This window comes from Arachis stenosperma, chromosome 2, assembly GCF_014773155.1.
Source record: "Arachis stenosperma cultivar V10309 chromosome 2, arast.V10309.gnm1.PFL2, whole genome shotgun sequence".
Lineage (NCBI taxonomy): Eukaryota > Viridiplantae > Streptophyta > Magnoliopsida > Fabales > Fabaceae > Arachis > Arachis stenosperma.
Window position 1 is genome coordinate 24,308,028 of NC_080378.1, and position 17,455 is coordinate 24,325,482.

At 36.0% G+C, this 17,455-nt stretch overlaps 1 non-coding gene across 1 annotated transcript; it reads right to left on the minus strand.

Moving 5' to 3' along the window:
* Window positions 1–1,325: 1,325 nt before the first annotated feature.
* LOC130964728 (small nucleolar RNA R71) lies at window positions 1,326–1,429 on the minus strand. The gene has a single exon (XR_009080804.1). It is a non-coding gene; the product is annotated as a small nucleolar RNA R71 (small nucleolar RNA).
* Between the last annotated feature and the right edge of the window lie 16,026 nt (window positions 1,430–17,455).

The window sequence follows — 17,455 nt, forward strand, 5'->3', positions numbered from 1 at the left end:
AAGTCAAGTCAAATTTTCAATTTTAAAAATCTTATCTTTTCAAAATCTTTTTCAAAAATTATATCTTTTTCATTTTTTCTTTTTTTTTCGAAAATTTCAAAAATCTTTTTCAAAATCTTTTTCTTATCTTTATATCATATTTTCAAAAATTCACTAAAAATTAATGTGATTGATTCAAAAATTTGAAGTTTGTTACTTTCTTGTTAAGAAAGGTTCAATCTTTAAGTTCTAGAATCTTATCTTGTAGTTTCTTGTTAGTGAAGTAAGTAATTTCAAATTTTTTTTGAATTAAATCTTTTTATCTTTTATCTTATCTTTTTCAAAAATTTTATCTTTTTCAAAATTTGATTTCAAAATATCTTATCTAACTTCTTATCTTCTAATCTTTTCAAATTTGATTTTAATATCTTTTTCAACTAACTATTTGACATTTTGTTTGTTTCTTATCTTTTTCAAAACCACCTAACTACTTTTCCCTCTCTAATTTTCGAAAATATCTCATCTCTTTTTCAAAAATTCTTTTGTTTTAAATCTTAATTTTAATCTTATCTTATCTTTAATTTTCGAAAATCACTAACCTCTTTTTCAAAATTATTTTCGAAATTCTCCCTCTCTTTTCTTATTCTATTTAATTATTTATTTTCTAACACTTCTCTTCACCTCTCTTCATCTAAATATCCGAACCCACTCTTCTTCATTCTTCTCCCCTTTCTTCTTCTACTAACATAAAGGAATCTCTATACTGTGACATAGAGGATTCCTCTTTCTTTTCTTATTTTCTTCTCTTTCATATGAGCAGGAACAAGGAAAAAGGTACTCTTGTTGAAATTGATCCTGAACCTGAAAGGACTCTAAAGAGGAAACTAAGAAAAGCTAAATTACAATCTAAAGGTAACCTTTCAGAAATATTAGAACAAGAGAAGGAGATGGTAGCCGAACCCAATAATGATAATGCAAGAAGGATGCTTGGTGACTTTACCAAACCCACGTCCAAATTTGATGGAAGAAGCATCTCCATTCCTGCCATTGGAGCCAATAATTTTGAACTTAAACCTCAACTAGTTGCTTTAATGCAACAGAACTACAAGTTTTATGGACTTCCATCTGAAGATCCTTACCAGTTTTTAACTGAGTTCTTGCAGATTTGTGAGACTGTTAAGGCGAATGGAGTAGATCCTGAAGTCTACGGGCTCATGCTTTTCCCTTTTGCTGTAAGAGACAGAGCTAGAATATGGTTGGACTCACAACCTAAAGATAGCCTGGACTCCTAGGATAAGCTGGTCACGGCCTTCTTGGATAAATTCTTTCCTCCTCAAAAGCTGAGCAAGCTTAGAGTGGATGTTCATACCTTCAAACAAAAAGATGGTGAATCCCTCTATGAAGCTTGGGAAAGATACAAGCAGTTAACCAAAAGGTGTCCATCTGACATGTTTTCAGAATGGACCATATTAGATATATTCTATTATGGTCTATCTGAATTTTCGAAAATGTCATTGGACCATTCTGCAGGTGGATCCATTCACCTAAAGAAAACGCCTGCAGAAGCTCAAGAACTCATTGACATGGTTGCAAATAACCAATTCATGTACACTTCTGAGAGGAATTCCGTGAATAATGGGACGCCTCAGAGGAAGGGAGTTCTTGAAATTGATGCTCTGAATGCCATATTGGCTCAGAATAAAGTGTTGACTCAGCAAGTTAACATGATCTCTCAAAGTCTGAATGGATGGCAAAATGCATCCAACAGTACTAAAGAGGCAGCTTCTGAAGAAGCTTATGATCCTGAGAACCCTGCAATAGCAGAGGTAAATTACATGGGTGAACCTTATGGAAACACCTATAATTCATCATGGAGAAATCATCCAAATTTCTCATGGAAGGATCAACAAAAGCCTCAACAAGGCTTTAACAATGGTGGACGCAATAGGCTGAGCAATAGCAAGCCTTTTCCATCATCTTCTCAGCACCAGACAGAGAATTCTGAACAAAACACTTCTAATTTAGCCAATGTAGTCTCTGATCTGTCAAAGGCCACTTTCAGTTTCATGAGTGAAACAAGATCCTCCATCAGAAATCTGGAGGCACAAGTGGGCCAGCTGAGTAAGAAAGTCATTGAAACTCCTCCCATTGTTCTCCCAAGCAATACAGAAGAGAATCCAAAAGGAGAGTGCAAGGCCATTGATGTAATCAATATGGCCGAATGCACAAGGGAGGAGAAGGACAAAAATCCTAGTGAGGAAGACCTCCTGGGATGTCTCTCAAGCAAGAAGGAGTTTCCTATTAAGGATCCAAAGGTATCTGAGGCTCATATAGAGACCATAGAAATTCCATTAAATCTCCTTCTGCCATTCATGAGCTTTGAAGACTATTCTTCCTCTGAGGAGGATGAAGATGTGACTGGAGAGCAAGTTGCTCAATATTTAGGAGCTATCATGAAGCTGAATGCCAAGTTGTTTGGTAATGAGACTTGGGAAAGTGAACCTCCCTTGCTCATTAGTGAACTAGATACCTGGATTCAGCAAATTTTACCTCAAAAGAGATAAGATCCTAGCAAGTTTTTAATACCTTATACCATAGGCACCATGACCTTTGAAAAAGCTCTATGTGATCTGGGGTCAGGGATAAATCTTATGCCACTCTCTGTAATGGAGAAGCTGGGGATCATTGAGGTACAACCTGCCTTGTTCTCATTACAATTGGCAGACAAGTCATTAAGACAAGCTTATGGAATAGTAGAGGACATGTTAGTAAAGGTTGAAGGCCTTTACATCCCTGCTGATTTCATAATCTTAGACACTAGGAAGGAAGAGGATGAATGCATTATCCTTGGAAGACCTTTCCTAGCTACAGCAGGAGCTGTGATAGATGTCAATAGAGGTGAATTAGTCCTTCAATTAAATGGGGACTACCTTGTGTTTAAGGCACAAGGCCATCCCTCTGTGACAAAAGAGAGTAAGCATGAAGAGCTTCTCTCAGTTCAGAGTCAAGAAGAGCCCCCACAGTCAAACTCTAAGTTTGGTGTTGGGAGGCCACAACCAAACTCTAAGTTTGGTGTTAATACCCCATATCCAAACTCTAAGTTTGGTGTTGGGACTATACAACATTGACCTGATCACCATGTGGCTCCATGAGAGCCCACTGTCAAGCTAATGACATTAAAAGAAGCGCTTGTTGGGAGGCAACCCAATTTTTATTTATCTAATTTTAATTTTATTTTATTGTTATTTTGTGTTTTATTAGGTACATGATCATGTGGAGTCACGAAAAAATATAAAAATTAAAAACATAATCAAAAATAGCAGAAGAAAAATCACACCCTGGAGGGAGGACAGACTGGCATTCAACGCCAGTAAGAAGCATCTGTCTGGCGTTCAACGCCATAACAGAGCATGAATCTGGCGCTGAACGCCAGAAACAAGCAACATTCTGGCGTTTGAACGCCAGGAATGTGCCTTGAGAAAAGATGGCGTTGAATGCCAGTAACAAGCATGGAACTGGCGTTTAACGCCAAAAACATGCTATACATGGGCGTTGAACGCCCAGAACATGCTTCACATGGGCGTTGAACGCCCAGAACGTGCATCACCTTGGCGTTTAAACGTCAGAAAGGTATGCAAAGGCATTTTATATGCCTATTTGGTGCAAGGATGTAATTTCTTGACACCTCAGGATCTGTGGACCCCACAGGATCATCCCAGGATCTGTGGACCCCACAGGATCCCCACCTAACATATTCCCACTTTACCTCCTAATCCTATAACACTCTTCCCCATGTCACACTTCCCAACAACTTCAATCTCTGAATCTCTCCTCCCAATAAATACTCTTTCCCAAAACCCTTCACCAATCACCTCAATCTCTCTTCCCCATTACTTCTTCACCACTCACATCCATCCACTCTTCCCCATAAACCCCACCTACCTCCAAAATTCAAAAATCTTTCCCACCCAAACCCACCCTAAATGGCCGAACCTACCCTCTCCCATTTTCCTATATAAACCCCTCCACTCCACTTCATTTTCACACAACACAACCCCCTCTTCTATACCTTGGCCGAAACCTACACTCCCCCTTCTCCTCCATATTTTCTTCTTCTTCTTCTTCTCTTCTTTCTTCTCTTGCTCGAGGGCGAGCAATATTTTAAGTTTGGTGTGGTAAAAGTATAAGCTTTTTGTTTTTCCATTACCATCAATGGCACCTAAGGCCGGAGAATCCTCTAGAAAAGGAAAAGGGAAGACAAAAGCTTCCACCTCCGAGTCATAGGAGATGGAAAGATTCATCTCCAAAAGCCATCAAGACCACTTCTATGATGTTGTGGCAAAGAAGAAGGTGATCCCTGAGGTCCCTTTCAAGCTCAAGAAAAATGAGTATCCGGAGATCGGACATGAGATCCGAAGAAGAGGTTGGGAAGTCTTAACCAACCCCATGCAACAAGTCGGAATCTTAATGGTTCAAGAGTTCTATGCCAATGCATGGATCACTAGGAACCATGATCAAAGTATGAACCCGAGTCCAAAGAATTATCTCACAATAGTTCGGGGGAAATACTTAGATTTTAGTCCGGAGAATGTGAGGTTGGCGTTCCACTTGCCCATGATGCAAGGAGATGCACGCCCCTACACTAGAAGGGTCAACTTTAATCAAAGGTTGGACCAAGTCCTAATGGACATATGTGTGGAAGGAGCTCAATGGAAGAGAGACTCCAAAGGCAAGCCAGTTCAACTAAGAAGACTGGACCTCAAGCCTGCAGCTAGAGGATGGTTGGAGTTCATTCAACGCTCCATCATTCCCACTAGCAACCGATCTAAAGTTACTGTGGATCGGGCCATCATGATTCATAGCATCATGATTGGAGAGGAAGTAGAAGTTCATGAAGTCATCTCCAATAAATTCTACAAAATAGCCAAAAAGCCATCCACCATGGCAAGGCTAGCTTTTCCTCAGCTTATTTGCCATCTATGTTACTCAGCTGGAGTTATCATAAAAGGAGACATCCCCATTGAAGAGGATAAGCCCATCACCAAGAAGAGGATGGAGCAAGGAAGAGAGACCCTCCACGGATCTCAAGAGATGCACGAGGAAGCTCATCATCAAGAAATCCCTGAGATGCCTCAAGGGATGCACTTTCCTCCCAACAACTATTGGGAACAACTCAACACTTTCTTAGAAGATTTGAGCCACAATATGGAACAATTAAGGGTGGAACATCATGAGCACTCCATCATTCTCCATGAAATAAGAGAAGATCAAAGAGCAATGAGGGAGGAGCAACAAAGGCAAGGAAGAGACATAGAAGAGCTTAAGGACATTGTTGGTCCTTCAAGAGGAAGGCGCCACCATCACTAAGGTGGATTCATTCCTTGTTCTTATTTCTTTCTGCTTTTCGGTTTTTAAGTTGTCTTTATCTATGTTTTGTGTCTCTACTTCATGATCATTAGTAGTTAGTAACTATGTCTTAAAGCTATGAATAAATTCTATTAATCCTTCACCTCTCTTAAATGAAAAATGTTTTAAATTCAAAAGAACAAGAAGTACATGAATTTTGAATTTATCCTTGAATTTAATTTAATTATATTGATGTGGTGACAATACTTTTTGTTTTCTGAATGAATGCTTAAACAGCGCATATTTTTTATCTTGTTGTTTATGAATGTTAAAATTGTTGGCTCTTGAAAGAATGATGAACAAAGAGAAATGTTATTGATGATCTGAAAAATCATAAAATTGATTCTTGAAGCAAGAAAAAGCAGTGAAAAAGCAAAGGCTGGCGAAAAAAAATAGAAAGAAAAAGAAAAAGCAAGCAGAAAAAGCCAATAGCCCTTAAAACCAAAAGGCAAGGGTAAAAAGGATCCAAGGCTTTGAGCATCAATGGATAGGAGGGCCCAAGGAAATAAAATCCAGGCCTAAGCGGCTAAATCAAACTGTCCCTAACCATGTGCTTGTGTCATGAAGGTCCAAGTGAAAAACTTAAGACTGAGTGGTTAAAGTCGTGTTCCAAAGCAAAAGAGTGTGCTTAAGAGCTCTGGACACCTCTAACTGGGGACTCTAGCAAAGCTGAGTCACAATCTGAAAAGGTTCACTCAGTCATGTGTTTGTGGTATTTATGTATCCGGTGGTAATACTGGAAAACAAAGTGCTTAGGGCCACGGCCAAGACTCATAAGTAGCTGTGTTCAAGAATCAACATACTTAACTAGGATAATCAATAATACTATCCGAAATTCTAAGTTCCTAGAGAAGCCAATCATTCTGAACTTCAAAGGAAAAAGTGAGATGCCAAAACTATTCAGAAGCAAAAAGCTACAAGTCTCGCTCATCTAATTAGAACTAATATTCATTGATATTTTGGAATTTATAGTATATTCTCTTCTTTTTATCCTAATTTATTTTTAGTTGCTTGGGGACAAGCAACAATTTAAGTTTGGTGTTGTGATGAGCGGATAATTTATACGCTTTTTGCCATTATTTTTAGGTAGTTTTTAGTAAGTTCAAGCTATTTTTAGGGATGTTTTCATTAGTTTTTATGTTAAATTCACATTTCTGGACTTTACTACGAGTTTGTGTGTTTTTTTGTGATTTCAGGCAATTTCTGGCTGAAATTGAGGGACTTGAGCAAAACTCTGAAAAAGGCTGACAAAAGGACTGCTGATGCTGTTGGAATCTGACCTCCCTGCACTCAAAATGAATTTTCTGGAGCTACAGAACTCCAAAGGGCGCGCTCTCAACGGCGTTGGAAAGTAGACATCCAGAGCTTTCCAGCAATATATAATAGTCCATACTTTATTCGTGGATTGACGACGTAAAGTGGCGCTCAACGCGAAGTACATGCTGCTGTCTGGAGTTAAACGCCAGAAACACGTCACAACCCGGAGTTGAACGCCAGAAACACGCTATAACTCGGCGTTCAACTCCAAGAAAAGCCTCAGCTCGTGGATAGATCAAGCTCAGCCCAAGCATACACCAAGTGGGCCCCGGAAGTGAATTTATGCATCAATTACTTACTCATGTAAACCCTAGTAGCTAGTTTATTATAAATTAGGACTTTTTACTAGTGTATTAGACATCTTAGGACGATTAGTTCTCAGATCATGGGGGCTGGCCATTCGGCCATGCCTGAACCTTTCAATTATGTATTTTCAACGGTGGAGTTTCTATACACCATAGATTAAGGGTGTGGAGCTCTGCTGTACCTCAAGCTTCAATACAATTACTATTATTTTCTATTCAATTGTCTTTTATTCTTATTCCAAGATATACGTTGCACTTCAACTTGATGAATGTGATGATCCGTGACACTCATCATCATTCTCACCTCTGAACGCGCGTGACTGACAACCACTTCCGTTCTACCTTAGGCCGGGCGCATATCTCTTAGATTTCCCAACAGAATCTTCGTGGTATAAGCTAGATAGATGGCGGCATTCATGGGAATCCGGAAACTCTAACCTTGTCTGTGGTATTCCGAGTAGGATTCCGGAATTGAATGACTGTGACGAGCTTCAAACTCATGAAGGCTGGGCGTTAGTGACAGACGCAAAAGAATCAATGGATTCTATTCCAACCTGATTGAGAACCGACAGATGATTAGCCGTGCTGTGACAGAGCATTTGGACCATTTTCACTGAGAGGATGGGATGTAACCATTATCAAGGGTGATGCCTCCAGACGATTAGCCATGCAGTGACAGCGCATAGGACCATTTTTCCGAGAGGATGAAAAGTAGCCATTGATGACGGTGATGCCCTACATACAGCTTGCCATGGAAAGGAGTAAGAAGGATTGGATGAATGTAATAAGAAAGTAGAGATTCAAGAGGAGCACAGCATCTCCATACGCCTATCTGAAATTCCCACTATCGATTTACATAAGTATTTCTATCCTATTTTTATTTTATTTTCTTTTTATTATTAATTTTTGAAATCCATAACCATTTAATCTGCCTAACTGAGATTTACAAGGTGACCATAGCTTGCTTCATACTAACAATCTCTGTGGGATCGACCCTTACTCACGTAAGGTATTACTTGGATGACCCAGTACACTTGCTGGTTAAGTTGAACGGAGTTGTGTCCACACATAGCCAATAGCCATTAAATAAATCTCATGCAAATACAAAGAGGATCACAATTTCGTCCACCAGTGTGTTTCCACCTTTCGGTTCGCTCAGTGTATTAATTTCGGTTCACGGTGTTCTTTTGGAATTTGAATGTATTGGTAAATATAGTGATTGCAATGACTGAGAACCTGGAATAAAATAGCAGCCAGACAGTTCCAACAGATATATAAATTAACATCTCAGATGAGTAATCCATCTTGAATTAAATATAAATATTAACATTTGATACATACATTGATATTAAGAATAGATATATACATTAACATTGACATATATACATTTGAAAGAAGCATTGTTTTCTTTTTTAACAAGTTAAACAAAATATATACAACTACTATATGCATTGTTTGATACATACATTGACATATATACATTTGAAGTAAGCATTTTTTGCTTTTTAAAGAAGTTAAACAAAATATTGTTAATTACAAATATTATATGCTATTTGCTATCTAAATCACCATATGTGAATTTACAATAAGGGCTGGGGAGGACAGCAATTGGCTTGGAGAGTCTTATTGCTTCAGATTCCCAAATTACTTGGTCTCTGATTTTGTTCATTTCATGCAACAGAAGATTTGGACCATATTGGTATCTGAAGTCATCAATATCTTTCTACATTTCAATTGAAATGAATTAGTTACATAAGAAATGAACCCAAATGAAATAAGAACAATATCATTCAAAGCCCTAACCATATTGTAAAAATGCAATCACAATAACCCTAAAACCTGAACACATTAAATATCAAGTAAATCAAAATCACATTAAATAACAACAAATTTTATTCAAAGCCCTAGTTATACTGTAAAAATACAATCACAGTAACCCAAAACCTTGAACAAATTAAAAGGAGGCCACCGAACCGAAAAATATTTACTTGTTGAATCAAAATTATAAGGGCCACCGAACCAAAAATTGTTTATGTGGTGAATAAATGGTGATCAAATTTCAATCAACAAGAATGGTATTTCTGCATGAAAAAGAACTATTGAATAAAGTAACAATCAAGTTCAAAGCTCTAGTTACAATATCAACTTAATTGAATGAAATAAGAAAAAAAAAGAAGTTTATTAATTTATAAAGTACTTACTTGTGTCCAAGCTTTATATTTATATCTCTTTCCGCTTTTGATTTTTTGTGGATCTATTGTTTTGAGCCATTTCATCACGTATATTCCACAATCATAGCTAAGCAAGAATTGAGTATAATACGATCAATTGTATACAAAATAAAACACATTAAAAATAGCACTATAGAAGAGAAAGATTCTTACTTTGTACGTTGATCATTCAATTGGATATACTCTGCTTCCTTTCCCAGTCCATCCTCTATTAAGGGTTTCGCCCCAGCGTACACCCTCATCTGGAAAATTATTAAACCCTGAAAGAGACAAAAAAAAGTAAATAAACAAAACCAACAACAGTGAACCAAACTCCTCTCATGTACAGAATAATTTGAATAATTTACAAGAAAATAACTTACAAAAAATTTGTTCAGTTGCTTTCTCGAATCAGGTATATTTTCTGGCAGCTTATTGATAGGGTCAAGGACATAGAATTCTTTTTGTTTACATCAGCAATCCACAACCACCAATACCCTCCATTGCAAATTGGGACAAATAGATGAAGTTTCAGAAAATTATAGAATATTTCAGTTGAAACAATAGCGAACAAGAGAATTATTAAAGAATTTTTAGAAATTACAACTTACAAATGGATGCGATGCAAGTTTCTTTTTGTCAAGAAATTGGCAGTGGTGGGCATACTGCTCAATATCAAACTTGTAGGCTTTGTTTGTCCTCTTATCAGTGTACTCTGCCATGTGTTCCCAACATAAAATTCTACAAAATGAACATCAGTTAAATCACATTTCCACCAAACCGAACACAAATCATATGATGAATAAAATGTGAAAAACATTCAGTCATTAAGAAAAAGTTTTCTTAATGCAAAAGAACTCAATAGAAGACATAAGAATCAAGTGAACCAATATTAACATTCTGACCGAACTGAAAAGTAATCAGTAGTGAATAAGAAATTTAGCTTACCACAATATTCAGCGACATAATGTATATTTGTTCCTGAAACCGGCAAACTTTGATTTGGTTGAGAATCATGCTATGTATACTGACAACCTGATGAGCGGATAATTTATACGCTTTTTGGCATTATTTTTAGGAAGTTTTTAGTAAGTTCAAGCTACTTTTAGGGATGTTTTCCTTAGTTTTTATGTTAAATTCACATTTCTGGACTTTACTATGAGTTTGTGTGTTTTTCTGTGATTTCAGGTAAATTCTGACTGAAATTGAGGGACTTGAGCAAAACTCTGAAGAAGGCTGACAAAAGGACTGCTGATGCTGTTGGAATCTGACCTCCCTGCACTCGAAATGGATTTTCTGGAGCTACAGAACTCCAATTGGCGCGCTCTCAACGGCGTTGGAAATTAGACATCCAGAGCTTTCCAGCAATATATAATAGTTCATACTTTATTCGAAGAATGACGACGTAACTTGGCGTTGAACGCCAAGTTCATGCTGCTGTCTGGAGTTAAACGCCAGAAAAACGTCATGATCCGGAGTTGAACGCCCAAAACACGTCATAACTCGGAGTTCAACTCCAAGAGAAGCCTCAGCTCGTGGATTGATCAAAGCTCAGCCCAAACATACACCAAGTGGGCCCCGGAAGTGGATTTATGCATCAATTACTTACTCATGTAAACCCTAGGAGCTAGTTTATTATAAATAGAACATTTAACTAATGTATTTGACATCTTTTGACCACTTTAAGTCTTTGATCATTCGGTCACTTGATCATGGAGAGGGCTGGCCATTCGGCCATGCCTGAACCTTCTTTCACTTATGTATTTTCAACAGTGGAGTTTCTGCACACCATAGATTAAGGGTGTGGAGCTCTGCTGTACCTCAAGTTTCAATGCAATTACTATTATAATCCTATAAACTTCATTTATTCTTATTCCAAGATATTCATTCGTACCCAAGAACATGATGAATGTGATGAGTAAATAACCCTCATTATCATTCTCACTCATGAACGCGCGTGATTGACAACCACTTCCGTTCTACATGCAACAGAGCTTGAATGTGTATCTCTTAGATTCCCCAACAGAATCTTCGTGGTATAAGCTAGATAGATGGCGGCATTTATGAGGATCCGGAAAGTCCAACCTTGTCTGTGGTGTTCCGAGTAGGATCCTGGGAATCCGGAAAGTCTCACCTTGTCTGTGGTATTCCGAGTAGGATTCCGGTAATGAATGACTGTGACGTGCTTCAAACTTGCAACCTGCTGGGCGTTAGTGACAGACGCAAAAGAATCAAGGGATTCTATTCCAGTAGGAGCGGGAACCAACCGGTGATTGGCCGTACTGTGACAGAGTGCGTGAGCATTAGCTTTCACTGCGAGGATGGGATGTAGCCATCAACCATGGGTGATGCCTCCAGACTGATTAGCTGTGCGAGTGACAGCCGCATAGGATATTTTCCCGAGAGGAATGAAAGTAGCCACAGCTGATGGTGAACCCTTATACACAGCTTGCCATGGAAAGGAGTAAGAAGGATTGGAAGAGAGAATAGTGAAGCAGAGTTTCAAAGAGGAGCACAGCATCTCCATACGCTTATCTGAAATTCCCACTCTTGATTTACATAAGTATTTCTATCCTTTTTATTTTCTTTTTATTATTAATATTCGAAAATCTATAAACCAATTTAATCTGCCTAACTGAGATTTACAAGGTGACCATAGCTTGCTTCATACCAACAATCTCTGTGGATTCGACCCTTACTCACGTAAGGTATTACTTGGACGACCCAGTACACTTGCTGGTTAGTTGAACGAGACTGTGAAGTTGATTTTACCCCATGGTATTGTGCACCAAGTTTTTGGAGCCATTACCGGGGATTGTTTCGAGTTGGAAAAGAATGAATCACAATTTCGTCCACCACAACCTACACGAAGAAAAGTTATGAGATATATTGTATAAGAGTGTTTAGAAAAATTATTATTGTTAACACAATTGGAAAAGAATTTACCGAAGCATGCACTTGTTCTTTGGGCATTAGAGACATGAAATATTCTCTTAACCCCTCATAAAGCGCCTCATGTTTCAAGACAAATATTGGTTCATATTCGTTGCTACTGTCATTTGTCTTTTCACATGTGTCATCCAATGATAACACTTTTCAATCAACTCCTTCGAGATTTTTATCTTTTTTTTCGGAGTTTTGAAAACTTCAACAGCCGGTAAGTTTGGCTCGAAAGATGTTGTTTCAGCAAATTTTAATGCTGCTGTCATTCTAGCATCTACCACCGCCTCTACCACCAATGCCTTTCATCTTTCCTTTCCCTAGGTTGAGCAGCACTGTAAGATGATAGATATTTAACAATGATATTAAAGAAAATTGATATTAATCATTATAGTGAATCGAAATCCTAACAAATAGTGAACCTAAATCCAAACTTAAAGTGAACCGAAATGATATTAAACAAAAATGATATTAAAGAAAAGCAAGTAACATGCCTATCAAATGATGACAAGATTAGAGTTTCTTTTTCTGATTACCGTGCCATCGGAGGTTCTTGGGATTGTTCTTCATCAGAAACTTGATAGACATCGGCATCCTTGAAAAACTCTTCAATAACAGAACTTGTAAGAGACCCCGTAACACCCTGCTTTTTGGGTTTTGGAGGGCAGCTATAAGAAACAGAAGAGAGTCCAAAGACAACAACACATTGAATTCATTTCTGGTTTTAACTGAACCATAATTAAACTATGTATAAGCAGTAAACATTATCGATATTTATATAAGCAGTTAAACTTACACATCAACAGGTGCTTCTTGTTTGGATTGCTGCGCTGTTGGTTCTTTGCAGGGCTGTTGTTGCTATTCCAGAGGTCTGCTGCATTAAATAGTAAACATTTCTATAATTATCCCAAACTATTATCATATTTGATAATGATATTTAACAGAAATTACATTAATCATTATAGTGAACCGAAATCCAAACTTATAGTGAACCTAAATCCAAACTTATAGTGAACCGAAATTATATTAAAGAAAAGTGATATTAAAGAATTTTATGCTTACACATTAACAGGTGCTTCTTATTCTGATTGTTGTTGCACCGGTGGTTCTTAGGCTTGTTGCTGTTTTTCTTTGGTAGGGCTGTTGCATTAAATAGAACAGTTCAATAACAACCATTAAAATTAATAAAAAGAATTTTTATGTGAAACTTACTCTTCATTAGAAACTTCATACACATAGTTATCTTTGAATAAGTCTTCAATTACAGAACTCGTAAGAGACACTATAACACCTTGCTTTTCAGCTTCTTGAGGGTAGTTGTAATAAACAGAAGAGAGTCCAAAGACAAGAACACATTGAATTCATTTCTGGTTTCAACTGAACCATAATTAAACGATGTATAAGCAGTAAATATTGAACAAGATTCATGTGGTGAATAAATATTTATTAACTTACCCATTATTTGAAGTTTGTTGTGTTTCCTTTATGCATAACAATAAATTTATGTAATGCGTATAAATTTTAGGGTTTAGTTAATATGTTTTCTGAAGAGTAAAGATATATGATAAACTTATCATTAAAAAAAATTTTAAATATTTTTATTTAATAAATATAAAATAAACTAATTAAACATTTTAATTTTTTATATTTTTAATAAAAAAATTATTTTGTAATCTTAATATGAAATTTTAGAATACATGATAGAAATCCTAAATTGTATCTGAACTAATCACAAAGTTAAAATAAAGTGTATAAAAACTAAGACTAGTAAGTAAATATTCTAAATTTTTTTTATATCAAAGATAGAGGAATTTGAGCCGGCAACTTCTTAAGTGAGTATGAAAGAACTTCTTAAGTGAGTATAGAAAAATTTGTTATTTGAGCTATAACTCATTGCTAAATATTCTAACTTATTGTTTATAAAAAAATTATAATTTAATAATAATAATAATAATAATAATAATAATAATAATAATAATAATAAAATATATATTTTTTTAAATATTTTTGAAATTTTTTAAAATGATCCTTAATTTGATTTAATTTTAAATTTTAACATTTAAAATAAATTTAATTTTATCTTTTTTAATAATTTTTTGTCACTTAACTCTAGTAAAAAAAATTCTTATTTTACCCTGCTAATGTTATCCCAAAAACCCAATTCTTCCAGTATCCATGACCTAGTCCTTCAACCTCTATGGCTCCACCTCCCTTCTACCTCCACCTCCACCCCACCCCACTTCACCTGACCCACCATCGCACCCTTCACCTCATCTCACCAGTGCCATTGTTGTTGCCTCAACGTACCACTACCATCAAAACACCACCAACATTCACTACCACACCGATCATCATCATCATCATCATCATCATCATCATCATCAACAACAACAACAATAATAACCCATCCAACCCAAACCTTCACTTCTCTGCCACCACCCCACTCTACCTGTTCCTCTTCATTTTACCATCATCTCACCTCTGCCTCCTCCTTCGCCCTCACCCACTGCTGTCTTCCCTCCGCGACCCCACCACTCCCCCATCACGACCTCACCCCACATACAAACACAACCACAACAATTGCAACATTATCAACATGACCACCACTCCCCCACCATCACCAACAACAACATAACAATTGGAATAAGAGTTTGTAGAAAAAAAAAAGACAAAAAAAGAGATTGAAGCAAAGAGACTCCAAATAGGGCAAAGACAAAAGGGGAGAGAGGAAGCAGTGAATGGTGTTAAAGAAGAACTAAAGAAGAAAGATGAAGGCAAAATCGAAAAGGCAGTTCATTGTTAACGGCGACGACGGCAACAGACGGAGAGAGACAAAAAAGTGTTTGCCTGTTTAAGAATTAGAATAAAATTAAAAGGGTAGAACAGGAAAAAGAATTGATTCAGAGTTAATTGCCAAAAAAATCAATAATGAGAATAAAATTAAAATAAATTTAAAATATTAAAGATAAATTTGAATTCAATTAAACTTTTTCTCATTCAGTTATTTTGAGAAAGTATTGGAACCAATACTAATTGTGTAAAATGTGTATAATAGATAAAAAAGGATAAAATTATAATTAAAAATTAAATTATTAATTAATTATTTAATTTTAAATTTAAAAATTTGAAAAATTATGATTAGTATTTAAACTCATTCACACTACGTACGATTATTTCTAATCTTACCGTAATCTCCAATACACGTTCAAAACTCACCATCATCTTCTCCGATCCTCACCTCACGTCACTAAATTTCTCGCCGGCCATACCGTCGCCGCCACATCCTCCCACCGACACCGTTCTCATCTCCGTTGGTCAGCCCGACGTGCCTCGTTCTCTGACGCTCAGCCTAACGTTGTTGCTGCTTTTTTGCGGGCCTCTCTTCCGAACTGGCTTCGCTTTCTCCCATTCCTTCAAGTCTCTTCTCATCAATGATACCATCATGCTCTTCTTCTTTTTCAGATCCAAGCATGGTCAGCTTCTTTCAGATTTGAGCCCTATGCTTCACAATAGTGCCGCTTTCGTCATGCCTAGTCTTTCAAAACTATGTTTCACCACAATAGTTGTTTCTTCTATTTATTCATCTTCTTCTCTTTCTATTTTAATGGTTAATTTAGGATGGTCATTTTAGTAAGTATGCGAATGGTTATTTTAATTTTTATATAGACGATTATTTTGATTGGATTGAGTTTAGTTATATATAATTAAAATATGTTAAATGTTCAATTTATTAGGTATGCGGATGATTATTTTTATCCTTAAGTGGATAGTTATTTTTACTAAGGGCGTGTGGCAAGTCAAGTAACGATGGTGAAATGGGATGATTATTGATGAAGGTGGAGTGGCCGCCTATTGAAAAATAAGAGAGTATTGGAGTGAAATGCTTTAGTAAATTAGGATTTCATATTGTTATTTTTTTTTTGAAATAACTAACTAGATTTTTTAAAAATTTGAAATTTAAAATTGGAGAATTTAAAATTTGAAATTTGATATAAAATAACTGAATGAGAGTTTTTGAATTTATTATTTATTTCTATTGGACTAAATAACCAACCCATTGTACTCATTGTCAAGATTTCTGGTTGGCTCCCTAGCGGGATTCAGTTATTTTATATCAAATTTTAAATTTTAAAAACTCCAATTTCAAATTTTAAATTTTTAAAAAATTTAGTTAGTTATTTCAAAAAAATAACCCCTTGAAATCCTAGTTTACTAAAGTATTTCACTCTAATACTCTCTTCTTTTTCAACCGATGAGGATAAAAATAATCATCAGCATACCTAATGAATTAAGCATCTAACATATTTTAATTATATATAACTAAACCCAATCCAATCAAGATATCATCTATATAAAAATAAAAATAACCATATGCATACCTGACCATCTTAACTTGACCATTAAAATAAAAGAAGAAAAAGATGAATAAACAAAAGAAACAACTATTGTGGTGAAACATAGTTTTGAAGGACTAGGCATGACGAAAGCGACACTGTTGTGAAGCATAGGGCTCAAATTTGAAAGAAGCTAACCATGCTTGGATCTGAAGAAGAAGAGCATGGTAGTATCATCGGTGAGAAGAGGCTTGAAAGAACGGGAGAAATTGAAGCCGGTTCGGAAGAGAGGCGTGCGAAAAAGCGTCAGCAACGTTAGGCTGAGCGTCAGAGGGCGAGGCGCGTCGGGCTAGCGGAGGTGAAGACGGTGTCGGTGGGAGGATGCGGCGGCGTTGGTATGGCCGGCGAAAAATTCAGTGACGCGAGGTGAGGACCGGAGAAGATGACGGTAAGTTTTGAACATGTATTGGAGGTTATGGTAAGATTATAAATAACCATATGTAGTGTGAATGGATTTAAATACTAATCCTAATTTTTTAAATTTTAAAATTTGAAATTAAATAATTAATTAGTGATCTAATTTTTAATTATAATTTTATCTTTTTTTTAATCCACACATTGTACACAATTAGTATTGTTCCCAATACTTTCTCTTTTAAAAAATTTTAAAAATCTTTATCTTTATAATAATACAAATAGGGAGCTCATATACTGAAGTGACGCTCATACATTGAGTCTGAGAGTTTATTTACTTAGGTGTCGTCACTAGAAATTTTTAGAATTATATTTATAAATAATAAATTATTATTTACTTAGGTTGTTATTTTCAAATTTTAAATTATTTGTTTAGATTGTTTTATTTAAGTTGTTATTTTTTAAATTTAAAATTTTTTTACTAGAATTTTTATTTTTTAAAGTTTATGTTATTTTACTTAGGTTATTATTTTTTTAATTTTAGTACAAT